General features: G+C 35.2%; 1 long non-coding RNA gene across 1 annotated transcript; it reads left to right on the forward strand.

Moving 5' to 3' along the window:
• The first annotated feature begins 15,092 nt into the window (after positions 1 to 15,092).
• LOC111894990 (uncharacterized) lies at positions 15,093 to 16,033 on the forward strand. Its single transcript, XR_002851388.3, has 2 exons — positions 15,093 to 15,410; positions 15,833 to 16,033. It is a non-coding gene; the product is annotated as an uncharacterized LOC111894990 (long non-coding RNA).
• The last annotated feature ends 1,982 nt before the right edge of the window (positions 16,034 to 18,015 follow it).

Consider the following 18,015-nt stretch of genomic DNA (forward strand, 5'->3'; position numbering starts at 1 on the left):
CATGCATGTTATAGTTTAGAGTTCAGATCATGAGTTTTACATGTTCAATGATGCTTAGAGTTCCATCCTTTGCCATGTAGCAGTAGTTTCTTTCCAGCTTTGTAGACCCATCATCATCAGCATTTGCTAGCATGCAGATCTTTCCTTTCCCTTCGATGTTGCTGATGTTTTCTTCTTCATCTTCGGATGACCAAACTTGATGGTCTCTTTTGACATGAGCCACATGTAACGCCCGTAGATCCGTGCTAGTCAATTTAGACATAATAGGGGTCGAAAACGACTTTTACACAAAAGATTATTTAGAATAAATAATCTTAACTAAGTTGTAGAATATGTCTCAAGGTTTCCGTACATATAAAAAACGCCGAAATCCGAGTTATAACGAAGAAGTTATGGCCTGTCGAAGTTTTACGGCAAAACCGGCACGACACCGGGAGACGTAAATAGTGAATTTATGATAGAGTGATTTTTAGCATTAACGATCTGAATGAAAGTTGTATAATATGTTAAACCGAGAACATCCATAAAAAGAACGCCCAAATCTGACTTCGTATTAGGAAGTTATGAATTTTCTAAGATTTTGCATAGCAGTGCACGACCCGAAACTCGAATTTTAGTTCGAGCGGTTTTTGGCTTACGCGATCTAAATGAGAGGTTAAGATCTCATTAATAGGAAATCAACGGTAAAAAGACAGATGAAAACGGAGTCCGTATGAGGGAGTTACGAATTCTTCGCGGTCATTTAGCAGTCTAATCTCCTCGTACTGTTAAATTTAAGATCGGTCGAGAATTAGCCGACGGAGTCTAAATGAAAGTTATATATCTTGTTTCTACCTACACGTGGAAAAAAAACGTCAAAAACGGAGCTCGTATGCGAAAGTTATGAATTTTTGAAAATCGACTGATTTCCACCCTGTGTGCGATGCCACGTGTCAGCACCAGGTTGCGCCTGGCTGTAGCCAACCTGGCTCACGATGTGAATATCAAAAATTCACGACTTGAACCTTCCTCCAGCCTCCTATAAATAAGAGGTGAATCCCTCTTCATTCCTCACACCTCCCCTCACTTCCCTCTCTTTCTAGAACTTCTCTCTAGCCCCCGAACCCCCCCCCCCCCCCCAAAAAAAAGCCTAGGGAACCTCCCTAGCACGAGGCGGAAGCCCCGGAGTTCCCGACGGCTCCGAGAAGAAGAGCCTTTCGGCTCGGAAACGCTGCTCCAGCGGCGCCCGGTTTTGAGAAAAACCCGCTGTAAGTGAGCTATGTCTACCCTATCTTTAGTATAGCTTATGTTTTAATATAGTAACGTTATTAGGAACTTATAATGAGTATTTGGGCTATTATTATGAGTTATATAAGAGTGTTTCTTAACGCTTATATAATAGTAATAATATCTAGATTATTAATTAGTCGCGGTTAACGTTAGACTAAACTCTAGTGGTAATGATACTAGGTTTTGTCCGAGGGAATTTTTTTTAACAGTAACGAAGTGCTGTCCGAGTACCGAGTCATCACCTTATTAGGTGAGTGCATAGTTACTTTCATCTTACAAATAGATATGAAGTATTTAATATAAACTACGTGATATGTGTGTATATTGTCTTAATACTTGATGTCTGTGTTGGGTGAAAGATTTTCATACATGTTTTAAATTATTTAAACCGTATACGTATTTTATATTTACAAAATGTGTTGGGTAAAACATGGGTAGATGAAATAGTTTCTATGTGACAAAAATAAAATGATGAAGAGGTGATATAGACCATGAGGTAAGGGTGAGTGGTGAACCATGATAGAAGCCTTTTACCCAAGTGATGTCCCTGTCATCCAACAAAGTATGGATGACAACCACGGACTATTTTAGACAGTCCAGTGAACACTAGCAGGCTCGCAACCTGTAGGTGTATTGAAATGTGTATTCACCAGGTCTACTCAAAAAAACGTATCGACATGTATTGCGAGTGGATTCTCGGAAACGAGACTGTCGATAAACGAGATAAAACCCATTGACTTGTATTGCGAGAGGAGTCTCGGAAACGATACTGTCAATAAACGAGATAAACCTTGGTAACTATGGAATTAGTGCCTGTTGAGTAAACCTTGGCAATGATGGATTTCATGCCTATTCCTTAGGATAACCCTTAGGAATAAATAAATGAGGAATAGCTAAATTCTTAGGGTAGAATAAAGAATATAATGGGGATGGGTAATTGGGTTGATTGTCTAAATGTTTAAACATAATAATTATATTATTATGAGTTGAAAACCCTATGTACTCACCAGGTTTCCCAACTTGACCCACTTAGTTTATTTATATCACAAGTGTTGATATGAAGTCACATTACACTGAGAGATTAAGGAGATATAAATCACTAGTAATAATGAATGTAAGTTCTGTTTATGCTTATGTTTATGTATTGACGATGACATCATCAATAAAAATACTTTTCTTTGGAAATGCTTTGATAGCGTATTTATCATGTTTTACTGGGAACAAATTCTGCAACATTTTTATTAAAAGAGGTACTCTGACTTTTATAAAGCATAAACAAAATCAGTCTTTTCTGGCCGTGAAAATGGGGATGTCACACCACATATGCCCTAGCCATTTCCTTTTCCTCCAGTTCTTGAGCCATTCTAAGGTGGAATGCTTTGTCTTTCACTACGTTAGCTTTGCAATCTTTTTCAAAATGATTCTCTTTGTTATACTTGTGGCATATTACAACATCACTTTTGTCTTCTGAAGGGGTACCGGAGTCAGGGGTTTGAGTGGACTGCGGTGCCTCCTTTAGTTGAGTGTTTTGCGGTTGTGGGTGTGAATTTTTAGGAAAATGAGAGTGATTGTTTTGTGGGTTGAAGTTACAATTGAAAGGTGGTTTGTTGAATTGTTGATTTTTGCGAAAAGAGTGAGGTGGTAGTCGGTTGAACTGTTTACTAACTAGACCAATTGCCTTCTGAAATTCTTCTTCATCATCATACTCTGAGTCAGCTTCGTATGACTACAGTGTAGTATCATACAAGGGAGAGTAAGACTGGTTGTGAGGAGCTTGTGCTACAAGAGCAAGTGGTCCTCCAAATTCAGCACAATCTTTGAGTATGGTGGATTCTTGTGCTTGCAATTCCCCATATAGCTTGTAGAGAGACAGGGAATGAATCTTTCTATCTCCTTGAAATATCATCTTAGCAGTAGTCCAATGTCTTCCTAACCCGTTGAGAAATTGAAGGTTTGTTTCATGGTTACTGTGGATGGTTCCAGCATTTGATAACTTAGTAACTATCAGATTGAACCTTTTGAAGGAGTCCTCTAAACTTTCACCAGCATGAGCTTTGAAGTTGTTGAATTCATTGAGTGCAGTTGTGAGCTTCTTATCTTGAGCTTGTTCTGAGCCCTCATACAAGTTCTTGAGAACATCGCAGATCTCTTTTGCTGATTTACAGTTTATGATAATGTCGAAGTTGTCAGGAGCAACTCCACAAGAGATTTCATAAAAAGCAACAGCATCATTTTCCATTTTATCAAGATCATCCTTGGTGGGACGGTTCAAGACTGGTTGTCCTCCTCCTAGTCTAGCTGTGGCGCCATCAGTTTGAACAGGTGTAAGAACAGGGACATGTGGTCCTTCTTCAACAGATCGCCATACGTCTCTACCAAGTCTCCTTAAGTATCTTTCCATTTTTTGAGACCAGTGATGGTATTCATTTGCAACCAATATTGGAGCTCGATTTGAACCACCAACACTGTTGGAAACATTTAGAGAAAGTGCTTGTGCCATTTTTTGTTTTAAGAAATGAGCTTCAGTGGTATAGAAGGCCCTTTGAAAAATCAGAGTTCTGTTTTTCAAAAAGCAACCACTATGGCTCTGATACCAATTGTTGAGAGAAAAACTTGAGACACACTTGAACAAACATTAGAACAAGTATAGTTTTGGAATTAGTTAATCTCAAAGGATCTAAAAGCTCAACAATAATAAGTTAATATGTTAATTAGTTAGATAGTTAGTTGCGGAAATGTAAGGAAACATAAATGACAGCAGGTGATATATCAAGTAAACACATAATTTGATTCATAACATGGAATGCATTCAAACCAAGTTAGTAAGTGAGATCAATCTTAGTGATAAAGTCACGAATGACTTGCTCCGAAGAGAAGTATTAATCAGTTGTGTTTGAGAGGATTTTAGAGAGTAAGAAAGATATGAGATGTGTAAAGATAACTTGAAGATAATTCAAATTTACAGACGAGTAAAGAGAGATTTGTATTGATTGATAAAGTGTGAGATCTATTTATAGAGACTCAAGAAATACACGTGATTCACTCTCTAAGAGTAGCCATGCAAGGCATACTGGACAATAGAGAGTATTACAGAGAGATCGCTAGAAATAAACTAAGTAAAAAAAGAAGATTGTGGTAGCTTAGATGACTACGGATGTGGCTGATGATGGAAGTTTACTGCGGATGCTTGTAGGCTGCGGTAGGAAAAATTAAGAGGGTCACTTCATGTATCAACAAGGAGTGCGACCGTCTATCCCATTCTTAAGTTGTGTGCAACCATGTTTTCCTCAGATTTTGCAGCCTATACTGTGAAACGAATTGTGCACACTAAAAGAGTATGGCAATGTTATGCTCGGTTAGCGTTGAGAGGGTCATTGATTGGTTTCCTATCAGGCGGTGGAATGAGGTTGAGTGTCTTTAGGCCCTCGTGGTGTTGGTAGTGATTTTTCATGCAAATGATGGAATGTCGACGAAGATCAGTGTAATAACGGGAGCATTCCAGGCATGGGCCCAGTGATCATGATTGTTTATTTCATCAGCATGTGGTACATTCATTGTTGGTGCACTGTTTGAAGTCGGGAGACTCATGAACTAGCTGGTTTGGATGAAGTGAGCAGTTAAAGGTTGTTGAGAGTATCATTCATGTATTAGAAAGTCTCTTGAGGATTTGTTTTAGTGGTTGTAGTTTTGAGAGTCCCCAACTCTTTGGTTCTCGCTAGGAGTTAGGTCTTATAGCTAGGAGTTTGTGGAATATGATGGTGTTGTATGTGTTTGTCTACAGCGGTTATCTAGCTGAGGCTAGTGTTGGAAGTCACCTCGTTTGAGGAAGAAGGGTTCAACAACAGTGAATGGCTAGAAGGCTTGTTTTTCTAGTGGTATTAGCAAGGTAATTCAGGGTCGTAAGGGTTCAGTGTGGTTCAGATAGTAAAGAGAAGTCGTAATAACAGCATTCCAAGGTAGTTTTGCTTATTTGAAAGTTAGTAGAGGTATTGGATTTTGGATTTTTTGGAGAATCGGCATGGTTTCCCGCAATGGTAAAAGTCAGTGGGTAAAGGATTCGTTATTGGTCGGGGTACATGAGTTTCGTTAAGATTGGGTTAAGGGTAGTATAGAAGTTAGTCGCCTGAATGAGTCGACTCCTAGTTCGGATTGGCTTCCAGGAAGGATCGTCTAAGTGGCCTGACGTGGAGATGTATGTGTTGGATTAATATCTAAGTCCATAACTATAATAGGTGAGACTTGACCCGACCCGGCATGGTCCATTTGGGTTGCATGGCATCATGCATTTGGATAGACTTTAATGAGAGAAATAACACTTAAGGTTGGTTAATATATTATAAGTTCTAATATATTAATAAGATTATTTAATTACTATTGATCAAGAATTAATCTAGGATTAATTAAGTGATCAAAAGAAGACTAACTAAATATATGGGTTGATTGTGTAAATCATCCATACTTATATAGTGGGCTAATGCTCCATGGATTATCTAGTTGGGCTAAAACCCATATGGTGCTTCATGGATGTTCCATGGTGCTTTGTACCCATGGATCATGGAAATGAAAGGCCATGTCAATTGGGGTTTACATGGTGTAACCCTAACTATATATGCATCTTATTGTTGACCAAAAATGGCACTAGTATCATTCTAGAGAGAGCTAGCCGATTTTCATGAAGTGTAGAATTCTCTCAAGTCTTTCCAAGTGCATATGATGTTGTGTGAACCATTTGAGGTGTCACACTTGGGGCACTAGGCACTCAAGCTTCATGAAGACTTTCTACATCAAAGAGGTATGTATTCTATCTTGTTATATTCATTGTTTTGTATGCTGGATTAGGATAATACCTTGGAAAGTTCATATTTGCATGTATAATAGAGAAAACATAGATCCAAGGTATTTAGGGTTGCATGTACACTTAGGAGTGTTAGAATGCTCAAAACCCAACAGTGGTATTAGAGCCTAGGCTTGTTTTCCTGTTATACTTGCAAAATTGGCTGAAAAATCGAGTTTTTATGCTATCTGCCCAGCAGACTCGCCGAGTCCACTGATGGACTCGCCGAGTCCAAGGCAAAATGCATCCAACTTGCCGAGTTGGTTCGTGCACTCGACAATTTGGATCCCCAGACAGCATATATTCGATTGTTTTGGCTGGAATTGGACTAGGAACATTACCCTAAGATGTTTTGGACTTATAAACTTGTTTTTGATGTGGTAATGTTCATGCTAATCCAATTTCAAAGATAATTGTCAATAGATTCATGTTTTGTATTAGTTTAAGGTTTAGACTAATTACATGAAAAAGTTTGATTTGAATTATCTTGTTCTTATGAGTGCTTAGATTAATAGGAAGTTATGTGAAATTGTTGTTTTCAATCCATTTTAATCTAAGAGTTGATTCTAAAATGTGTTTTTGTAAATTGTCCTCAAGTTATATGAAAAGTCACATTTAAGTTTCATAAAACTCATAAAAGTTGGCAATGGTTACAAAAAATGAAGAGTCTTGTCCTAAAGTTATGGAGGTTCAAGAGTCACTTCATTAAGTATTAAAAATGTGTAACCTTAATTAATTCCATAAGTTATAAAATAAAGAAAAGTTACATTCTTTAATAATTTAAAGTCTTCCATAACTTGTCCTCAAGTTATGGAACTTGAAGGGTTTTTGGATTAAAACTACTTTACACACATAAGTTATGGAATTAATTAGTTTTGAATAATTTCAAAACTTTCCCTCAAGTTTTGGAATTTGAAAAGTTTTCACTTATGAATACTTTAATTCCAAGTTAGCCCTTAGAATTTTAAAAGTTAAAATTCAACCCTTATACTTTATAATATTATAAGTTAATAATATATATATATATATATATATATATATATATATATATATATATATATATATATATATGTGTGTGTGTATAAGAGTAAAGTCACTCTTACCGTTAGTAGGCCTCATTCACGAAGCCGGTCTATAAGGGGGTATAAGGTCACTGCCTATAAAATGGCAGTTTAATGGGTGTCCACTCTCACCCACCGCTTCCTTGACCGGTGAAGGGTCGTTAGCCGAACGAGTAGGACAAGGACTAGAATTCTCCATTCATTAAAAGTATTAATGATAAATACTAAGTAACTAAACCTTTTATTAATACCCAATCTTAGTTACTTAGTCAAATGTGAATAAGGTGCTAATCCATGAAATTACACTTTGCACTTCGTTTAAGTCGGTTAGCGGAGCGTGTGTGGTTAACCGGCACACTAACTCGTATTTAACAAGGTAGGAAAAGGGTAACTTAATGTTTATCATAGTATCGATGGAGCGTGTGTGGTTAACCGGCATATCGATTGAGGGGTAAACACTTAAGGGTACCAAGTAATTTGCATGGTTACTTCACACCTTGTTTTGTGATCCTCAGCATCCCAGTCACAAAAACTGAAGGGCACACTCAAGATTGAAACATGCCATTGAAAAGTTCAATGAATCTCAAAAGATCTAGGAGTTTCAAACCCAATTAAAACCTAATAATACATTTCGTTTATCTTGGTGGAAATTGGTGAATCGTCATACACCTACCTTCAAATATTTTATAGCTTGGATTACGGCATCCCTCTTCTAAGTTATAAAATAGTTTGTTGGGTCCTAGCCTTAATATTTCATATTGGGTGTTATATTAAGGAATTTAGATCAACTATCTTGAATATCTCCCAAAGGATGTCTGGTTTAGACATTTATGATCTTCCCAAATTTCTTGAAACAAGCTTTCCTAAATGAAGATGATGTCCCATGGAAATCATACTTCTTTCACATCCTGCAATTATTCTCCCTAACCCACAAGTTCAAGGTCACTCAAGCCCTATTGGCAAGTCAAGGTCTAGGTGTGATCATATCTTGGAGATGTAGTCACATATTGACAAGCCGGGAGAGTTGGGTGTCAAAGTCTTGAGAAAGATGGTGGTTCAATCACTTTCTAAGTCACATAGTGAGTTCTTTTGGAACACCTATGAAACAGACTATGACAAGACCCTTAATGATCTTATCTATTTGCTAAGATCAACTTCCTAAAAACTTTATGGACATTGACAATGATGACACTGGAAATCCAGAAAAAGCATTCTCCTCCCAATGGAAAGGGATCGGCCATAGTCAACTCAGTTGACCAACTGGTAAAGAGAAAAGCTAAGTCTGAGATAGTCCCATTACCAAAGGGTCCATATGTTTATATTGCCAAAGAAAGGGGAATTGGTTGCGAAGCTGCCAAATTTACCTAAGGATGTTAAAGTCAATAAGTTTGACTCTACTTCAGGTAAAGTCCACTATCTAACTCTGCTAAGTTTATATTCTGAGATTCTTGATACATGATGTGACTGGGTCACATGTTGATGTTTGTAAGAATCAAAGGAAAAGTGAAGGATCTTAAAGAAAGAATATGCTGAATCTGACCGCGTAGATGGATTTCTATCGCATAGTTTGAAGATCGGATTCTTGAGCTACTTCTTAGGAGTTATGATATATTGCTTAGGAATAGATAACAACAAAGTTTTCATGCTCTTTTGCATTGTAAGGATAGTTTTTCCGCAAAGTTTTACAATAAAAGGAAAAATGATGATTTTATTTATTTTAAAACATCCTTACAATGGCATTTGAGGAAAAATTGTTGCTTATATGATTACATTAATAGCAAGAGTAGAAATATGAAATTGATTCTTTCATTTGTGGTAATGTCTAAATTACCAAATAAGGAAAGATCCTCATCACCCAAGTTTCAATTGGACCGGAACTTGGAATCATGCAAGTTGTGTAGCATGATGAATGAGAATTTTTCATCTTTGGAAAATTAAGACTAGTTCCTTGTTCACATGTATATGTAAGTCAAGTGAAGGACTAAGGGATCGAGTACACATTCTTGTGCACTGGCTAAGTCCACCACAAAAGATAGATAAGACTATTCATGATAATTTACTGTAGCTCAGTAAATATGGTTATACTTACAAGCTAAAGTGTAATTCTGAGACATTGGAAAAGGTTCCAATGTATAACAGAGTGAATAAGAAGAATCAACTTAGGCAGAAGGATAAAAGTTTCTCAAATCTGAAAGGATGGGAGAGTACTTTAGTATCAGTTTTTGTGATCATCTTAATGATTAAGAAACCATATCAAAATTAGTTCTCTAATGAAATCTTAGTGCATTCTTATGACTAAGAAGAGGAACTTGAATTGTTGAAATGGTTAAATCAAGAAGATGAGTCATACTTCGTTCCAATACAAGTCTTAGAGTCATATTCCAAGATTGTAATTTGAGTGACATGTCTTAGAGAAGGTTTAAAACACATGTAAAATGTAAGAGTAAAGTTTTCTACTCTTGTACATTTGAAATTGGTAAGTTGTGATGTTTTGGATAAAAACAAAGACCAACTAAGGGCAATTGTGTGAAGTGTTTTTCTTGATTAGAATCCGCACTATCTCTTGGATGTTTGACGAGGGAGTCTTATATGTCAAGAGGACAGTGGGAGTCCTAAAGGTCTTGAAAGTCTCAAGAACTAATCAAGAATAAAACCTGAAGTTCTTCACTAGCACACGACTTGAGGTTCATAACCTATCGTGTTGACATATTATGTGCCCATTCCAGTTAAAGTTGGCTTTACATATGAGTTCTTAGGGTTCTCAATTGGTTGCACAACAACTTGGAAGCAATGGTAGGCCCTTGAGCTGCTAGGTGGCAAGAAATTAAGGTTGAGTTCAGTCCATATGAGTTTGGATTTGTCATTATCCTTGTCTTGTGACTATGGTTTTGACAATTCACATGGATAAGAACACATGCACCATTAAATCTAAGGGTCATAATGTTTCTCTCCAATTCATGAAAATGATGGTGAGGAAACACTTCCACCAAGTAGATTTGAAGTAGATAGCAATTGTGATATTTGCATTCTCAAAGTCGTTAGTGGAGCTGTGTGGTTAACCGACACACTAACATGGACTTGTGAGAAGTGGCAAAGGTCTAAACAATTGAGACTATGATTACGGCATCCCTTTTCATAGTTCTAAAATTGTTTAACACACCTGTGAGCTATCTAAGATAAGGTGTGTGATATTGATAAAGTTTTATCAAAGCAATCTAGTATCAGAAATCTGAACTTTGGTAAGAAAGTCAATAAAGTATTGATTTCTAGAAGTCCAACTGATTTCTGAGTACATGTCAAAGCTAGTGGGAGCATAAGTGTTATGCTAATAATCATCATGTTAGTGGGAGCATGATAATTATGATAATTATTGCAAGATAGCAATGTTAATTATAGAAAATAAAAAGTTTCAATTGGGAAAGAGTTGTTTTGCTATAATTAAGGGAGAGGAAATTATACTTCATCTCAAATCTATAATCTTAGATCGTGAGGTTTTAATCATTTAGTCAAGGATATATATATATATATATATATATATATATATATATATATATGTGTGTGTGTGTGTGTGTGTGTGTGTGTGAATTTCATGTTGGAATGGCTCAACATAAGGAAATTCTGTATATGGCTCCATTATTTGCGTTCTAAAATTCGATTATGATTACGACATCCCTTTTCATAATCTGAATTATGAGAACTTTGCAAATAAAAATGGAAATGTTATAGCAAAAGACTGGTTTAGTATTTATGTGAGACATCATGAATCGTGTCCTATATGCTTCGGATATAGGATCGATTACATGTGCTATATTCATCCTTTCTAAAATTTTCCAAATGCCTGGGGGATTAAGAAGGGAAAAGGACTAGAATTGGATATGACTAAAAGGATTAAACAATTGTCGAGGACAATCTAAGGTTTACCAAAGATTGGTTGCTCAAGGACAGTTGGAAGTATAGTGATAATTCTGGTAGGACCATATTGACATATTTTGTAAGGAGACAACTCTTGTTCAGAAGTGATAGTCAAAATGGAATCTAGAAATGTTTCAAAGTTAGAAATTATTCAATCTGTGTAAGATTAGGAAACTTAATGCAAGAAGGATGTTTCCAAGGAGCTAATCTCCTTTGGAATGCTCTGTAATTATTGTTGTCAAGTCTTTCTGACTTTGTGCATAATCATTACAAGAAGATCAATGCATATAAGTTTAGAATCTAACAGATTTCAGTAAATGGCATGAATTTGGAAATCTTGCATTTGCAGTAAGGATTTGGGACTGTGAAAGAGGATCATTGGAGTTATGTTCAATTGATCTAATTCGCAAAGCAAAGATCATAGACAAACATAGTATGCATACTTGGTGTATGGCATGACTAGTGTTTAGAAAACATAGTGTACATGCTTGGAGCATGGGACAACTATTTTTTTAATTCAAGAATAAAGTTGATAGATGAAACAGTATACAATGAATAACGTGTAATCATATGGTGATAAATAAAAGGTGTTTTATTCATAAGTTCTGAGACCATATTGGATTCGATTATTATTGTGTTTCACTTTGCATGTTTTGACTTCCAGAATAACTAGGTCATTGTTTGGAATGACTAAGTTATTCAAGCCATCCACAGTCGGTCATATGTTGGAAGTAGATATGAATTAAGACTATCATGGGTTGGCTTGTAGAGGTCTAAGATGTTGGACAAAGGGCTACAACACTCATGAGTGCTCATAAGTTCTGAGTATTGGATTCAACCCGCGCTCATTGGAATCACTTCATGGATTTTATAACGAGTGATCATGACACGATAATATCTTATATTCTTCAAACCTAGAGATATGAGTTGTTACTATGATTTGGTTGTACATTGATTGCATGAAAACGCATTCGGTAACTCGGTGTTATAAAACGTGCCTTTGTGTATGATTCAACAAGTAGTAGAACAAGCCATATGAGTCGAAGTTTATCCATTCCTTTTACCTTCGGGATAAAATCGATATCTGTGGGCCCCTCGATGATTTGATGATGACAAATGGAAGTGCTCGGCCGGGCCAGGACTGATTTGATTTGTTCAATTAGTCAGTCGTCATAAATCGGAAATCGGGAAACAACAAATGGACAGAGAGAATGATTATAATCCATGTCTTAGTCCATATGATATCAAGAATGGAGGAATATATGATCCCTTATCTAATGGACAAGTCATTGACAAAGGTCAGAGTTCATCTACAAGGTCAGAGTTTGACAGAAGCTTTTGAGAGCTACGATTGTCAGTCGGTTCTTGAAGTCATACGCAATAATAGTTTTAGACTTATCCAAGTGGGAGACTGTTGGATTAATGTCTAAGTCCATAACTATAATTGGTGAGACATGACCCGACCCGGCATGGTCCATTTGGGTTGCATGGCATCATGCATTTAGATAGACTATAATAAGAGAAATAACACTTAAGGTTGGTTAATATATTATAAGTTCTAATATATTAATACGATTAATTAATTAGTATTGATCAAGAATTAATCTAGGATTAATTAAGTGATCAAAAGAAGACTAATTAAATATATGGGTTGATTGTGTAAATCATTCATACTTATATAGTGGGCTAATGCTCCATGGATTATCTAGTTGGGCTAAAACTCATATGATGCTTCATGGATGCTCCATGGTGCTTTGTACCCATGGATCATGGAAATGAAAGGCCATGTCAATTAGGGTTTACATGGTGTAACCCTAACTATATATGCATCTTATTATTGACCAAAAACGGCACTAGTATCATTCTAGAGAGGGCTATACAATTTTCATGAAGTGTAGAATTCTCTCAAGTCTTTCCAAGTGCATATGATGTTGTGTGAACCATTTGAGGTGTCACACTTGGGGCACTAGGAACTCAAGCTTCATGAAGAGTTTCTACATCAAAGAGGTATGTATTATATCTTGTTATATTCATTGTTTTGTATGCTGGATTAGGATAATACCTTGGAAAGTTCATATTTGCATGTATAATAGAGAAAACATAGATCCAAGGTATTTAGGGTTGCATGTACACTTAGGAGTGTTAGAATGCTCACAGCCCAACAGTATGAGCATTACCCTGAGTTATTTGCAGCCACTGACTTCGAGGATGAAGTCTACTTTAAGTGGGGGAGAATTGTAACATCCCGATGTTGAGGTAATTTCAATTTTGGCCCTATGTATGGATAAGTATAGCATTTTAGTCCTTGAGTACAAGAAATAGTGCATAAAGACCCAAAGTGGCATTTTGGTAATTATGGACAAGGAGTAGTATGATGGGCGTACGTTGTGTACTCTGAGCGTACTAGGGCGGACCCTAGTATGCTGGGCGTACACCACGTACATAAGGCATAATTAATGAAATCACAAACCCTGATTTTTAGGGTTTGGGCCATATAAAAGCCTCATTAACTCTTCATTCCTCATTCCTCTTCAGCCTCCAACCTTCATTTCGTCCTTCGAAACCCTATTCCTTTGTGTGTGATCATTTGAGATCAAAAGTGTGTGTGTTTGGTGCTTTTGAAGCAAGGTGAAGAAAGGAGCATCAACTTGGGAGATCAAGACCTTCTAGATGCAAGAACACCTCACCTTCAAGGTCTATTTTGAGGTATAAAGTTAAGAACTTGATGACTATATGCATAGATTTAAGTTAGCCATGGCGTTTGTGTCTTTTTTGTCCTATTATTTGGGTATTAGGAGTATGAGCTACTCTAACCCCTTTAAGTTGTCGTTTCATTCACTTTGAGGTGTTTAGAAGTTGACTTGTTGACTTTGCCTCAACCCAAACCAGCATGTCGACATACGGATCTAATGGATAATCATTTTGTGTATATGTGCATTTGGTGCACATTTTACGTAAAAAAAAATTTATGTTTTCCGAATATTAATATGGAAAGAACTTAATAAATGATAAATTTAAATAGTTTTACTTATTTTTTTTCGATATAAAATAAAGTCTAAAACCATGGTTAAAAATCATATGCATTTGAGTTTGTGCATATATGCACATATTTTTAACTTTTTCTAAATATTTTTTTCAAAATTTCTTAATTGTCTAAAATGTTAATATAAAAGATGATTCGTTGAAAAAAATTTAAAAAAATAAGTTTTTTTAATGAAAATGTGCATATGTGCACATTTTTTGTAGAAAGTTTTTTTTTTCAAATACCATTATAAAGAGTGGTTTAGAAATAATGAATTTACATATTTTTAGATATTTGTTTATATAAGATAATCTCTAAAATAAGAGTTGAAAAAATGATCCTAAAAATTCTAAAATACTTTTGATCATATTTAAATTCTCTCTCTCTCTCTCTCTCTCTCTCTCTCTCTCTATATATATATATATATATATATATATATATATATATATATATATATATATATATATATATATATATATATATATATATATATATATTTCTACACACTATTATAAACATATCTATACTTCTAAAATAAATATTTATATATTTCTTAAAGCGGGATTATATGAAGAAAAAATACATAGTCTTTTGCTTATAAGCATGTAAAAAAATTATGTATTTTATAGAGAGAAAATTACACGAATCATCTCCTCATTCGGATATCAAAAACCAAGTTTAGTTTATATTTTTAAAAATTAATTCGGATCATGGTTTGTATTAAATTATCAAGTTGCATCCCTTGTTAATTTAAAATTACACGTTGCATCCTTTGCCACACATAAAATGACTATATTGCCCTTATTTATTATTATTTTTAATTTATTAATTACCTTTTTATGATTTATCTGTTATTTGTATATTTTAAAATAAAAATGGCCGCACTAACCGACCCCACCCACTCTATTTTTCACCCCCATCCAATTAAACATAAAGTTGGTAAAATAAATTTAGTTTCCTCCGTTTCTTTTTTATACCTTGTCGGGAGTTTTTTTACCATAATGGTGTTTTAAAAAAAAAAACATATTTACCATACTGGTGTAGTATTGAAAATATTTACCAATTAAGGGTTAAAGTATACAGAGTCAAAATTAGAACTCAAAAACATAATACACCCCGACGTCGCTACTATCTTCCTCAAGCGAGCCCGCCTCCACCTCATTGTCTTCTACGATTCTCGGCGACATTGTCTTCTTCGATTCCGGCGTCGGCGAATCCGCCTCCGCCACAGCCGATGCCGATCGATCCTCTCCTCCAGAGCACACGCCGGCTGATTTTCTACAACATCATAGCAGCCGATTTCTAGATTCTTGTAAGTTATCGACTCTAATGCAAATCAGGACAAAGTGTGGGTTTTCTTTTTCTTTCTTAAATACACACGCACACACCTGGGATCGTGTTTTGAAGGAGGGAAGCAAAAAAATTTCTTCCTTACCTTCTTTACCGATTTTTCCATCCCTTTTTTGAAAATCCTTCTTATGTTTAGAATTAATTTTACGAATTCATTATACCAAAACGATTTTACCTGTTTTGATGTCTTCTAACTATTTTATAAATGAAGCAGCTATTATCAATTGACAGTTTGAACAATTGATCCATGGCTTGTTTACTCAAGTGTTGAATACAAGAGATCAAGATTATCCAAAGAACTATGTATTCTTTAATAATAATTATTCAATTGATTGATTGATTATTTGTTCAAGTGTTGTAATTGTTGTATACTTGTATTTATAGGATAATTAGGGCTCTTTTTGGTTGAAGAACAAACGATTGTGAAGAAGGTATTTAATATCCAAAAGGCAGTAGAAAAATTGTTGGCAAGAGCTAGAGAGTAGAGAGCAATTTTAGGTGTGAATAGATCTTGAATTTGTAACCGACTTATGCTTTGATTACTTCTTTAGATTTTATTTTATTTTCTTTATTGTTTTTTGAATTCCATTTTTATTTTTATTGTTTTTTGAGTTCTATTTTGGATTTGTTTTTATTGTTTTCATTTTAAAATTACCTTCTTATAAATTCATGTTTTGGATATTACTCGCATCGAAGATTAGTGTTTTCAAAATGATTACTGTGTCTTTGAAAAGAATTATAATTAGAAAACAAAAACAATAAAAAAAATTAATACATTTATCCATTTTGCTTGAAAACCCACAGATTAAAATTTTTGAAGGTTCCTACCCAATATATTTTAAACCTCTATGATATAATAGCAATGATTGATTCAAGTGGTATTTGTTAGTAAATTTAAAACGCTGAGATTGTGACAAAGAAATGAGATATATTATTTGTAATTTTCTTTCATAAAAGTTAATAACAAAAGAGTTAAAGAAAGGTCAAATATTATATTAAAAATCAGTAAAATTAAAATAATAGTTGGAAATTTTAAAAATGTTAAAAAAAACATTGTTTTGGTAAATATTTTAGCTGCTATACTATTTTGTTAAATATGTTTGAACTATACTTATTTGGTAAATATTTTTTTAAAATACATCTAGTTGGTCAAAAACTCACCTCGTCGGAAACCTGTGATAGCACCAACAACCGCCGACCATCCACCACTGGACCACCATCGATTACATATCATCCCTCTTCGTCTTAAGTTTCAATGATGTCGGATCTACAACTCACTCTCCAGGAAAAGAAAATGATAAACCAGTGGATGGACCACCATTGTTGCAGGATACTAACGGCTAGGGGTTCGGTGGTGCAGGCCACTCGAGGAAGAAAGAACCATGTTAATGGAGGTTGCATATCTACAACCTATATACTTGAACCTAAAGTTTTGGATCACCTAAACCCCACCCTCCAAACGCTAAATTATTACTAATCGGGAGAGAAAATCTTAGATAAACACTAAGAACCACATACACACATATCACCTGTGTGTTGAAAGAGAGAGAGAAAGAGACAGAGAGAGAGAGAGAGATGAAATAATTAATGGGGTTTTCTTCTTTTTTTCTACATAATCTAACAAGATAATAAGGAACATGATTTCTTGTGTGTTGGTATAATTTCTTCTGGTTTATTCTGCCTTTTTGATTAGTAAGGAATCTAGAGATTTTTTAAAGACATTGCTTGCTCGGTTTTTCAGTTTTGATTTTTTTTCTCAGATATTGAAAACGATTGTAAAAAAAAGTGATTAAAGAGAGTGTGTATGTGTGTTTTAGGGTTCGATTTGCGTATCTCAGCATTGATTTTGATTTCGGGTATTGTTTTTTGTCACAACTAGGAAATTCGATGTCTTGTAAACATTTAACAATGATAACAAATGTGAACCAACAATGTGAAAGCATGTAGGATGCTTATTCAATAACAACAAAACTTCAATCAAACACTTCATACAAACGTTCAAATAGTCAACAAAGAATTGGAGAACCCTAGAAATTCTTGTTTAAGTCCATTTTGGACGAGGATTTCCTTATTGGGCCCAATGGACCAATAAGCTTCCAATTTGACTATCTTGGGCTTAGAACTCTTAAAAGGGCTCTAATATGACCCACTTTCATTTATTTTAACATTTTGGGCCATGTTGGGCCTAGAATGAAATAAAATACCTATATGGACCTTATTGGACCATAACTAACCTAATTTAGCCCTAATAGGTTATAAAAATCATTTCTTGATTTACTTTGGGCCAAAAGGTTATCTAAATTATCTATAATTTAGGCTTAAGCATTTAAGGGCCCAAATTCTTTCCTTTTCCCCTCCATTCTTGGCCCAAGCCCAAAAGAAAGGAAGAGTTGACTTTTTGCATGCCACATCATTTTTGTATGTGGGATAACTAAGCATTACACTTCAAACATCCATGCATTGCTCATATTTGAATGCAATCTCACTCTCTCCTCTCCTCTCTCTTTTGCTCTCGGCCGAAGACACAAAGAAACACACACCTCACAAAAATTCTCTCTAAATCACTT

The sequence above is a fragment of the Lactuca sativa genome, chromosome 4 (genome assembly GCF_002870075.4).
Source record: "Lactuca sativa cultivar Salinas chromosome 4, Lsat_Salinas_v11, whole genome shotgun sequence".
In the NCBI taxonomy this organism is placed as follows: Eukaryota; Viridiplantae; Streptophyta; class Magnoliopsida; order Asterales; family Asteraceae; genus Lactuca; species Lactuca sativa.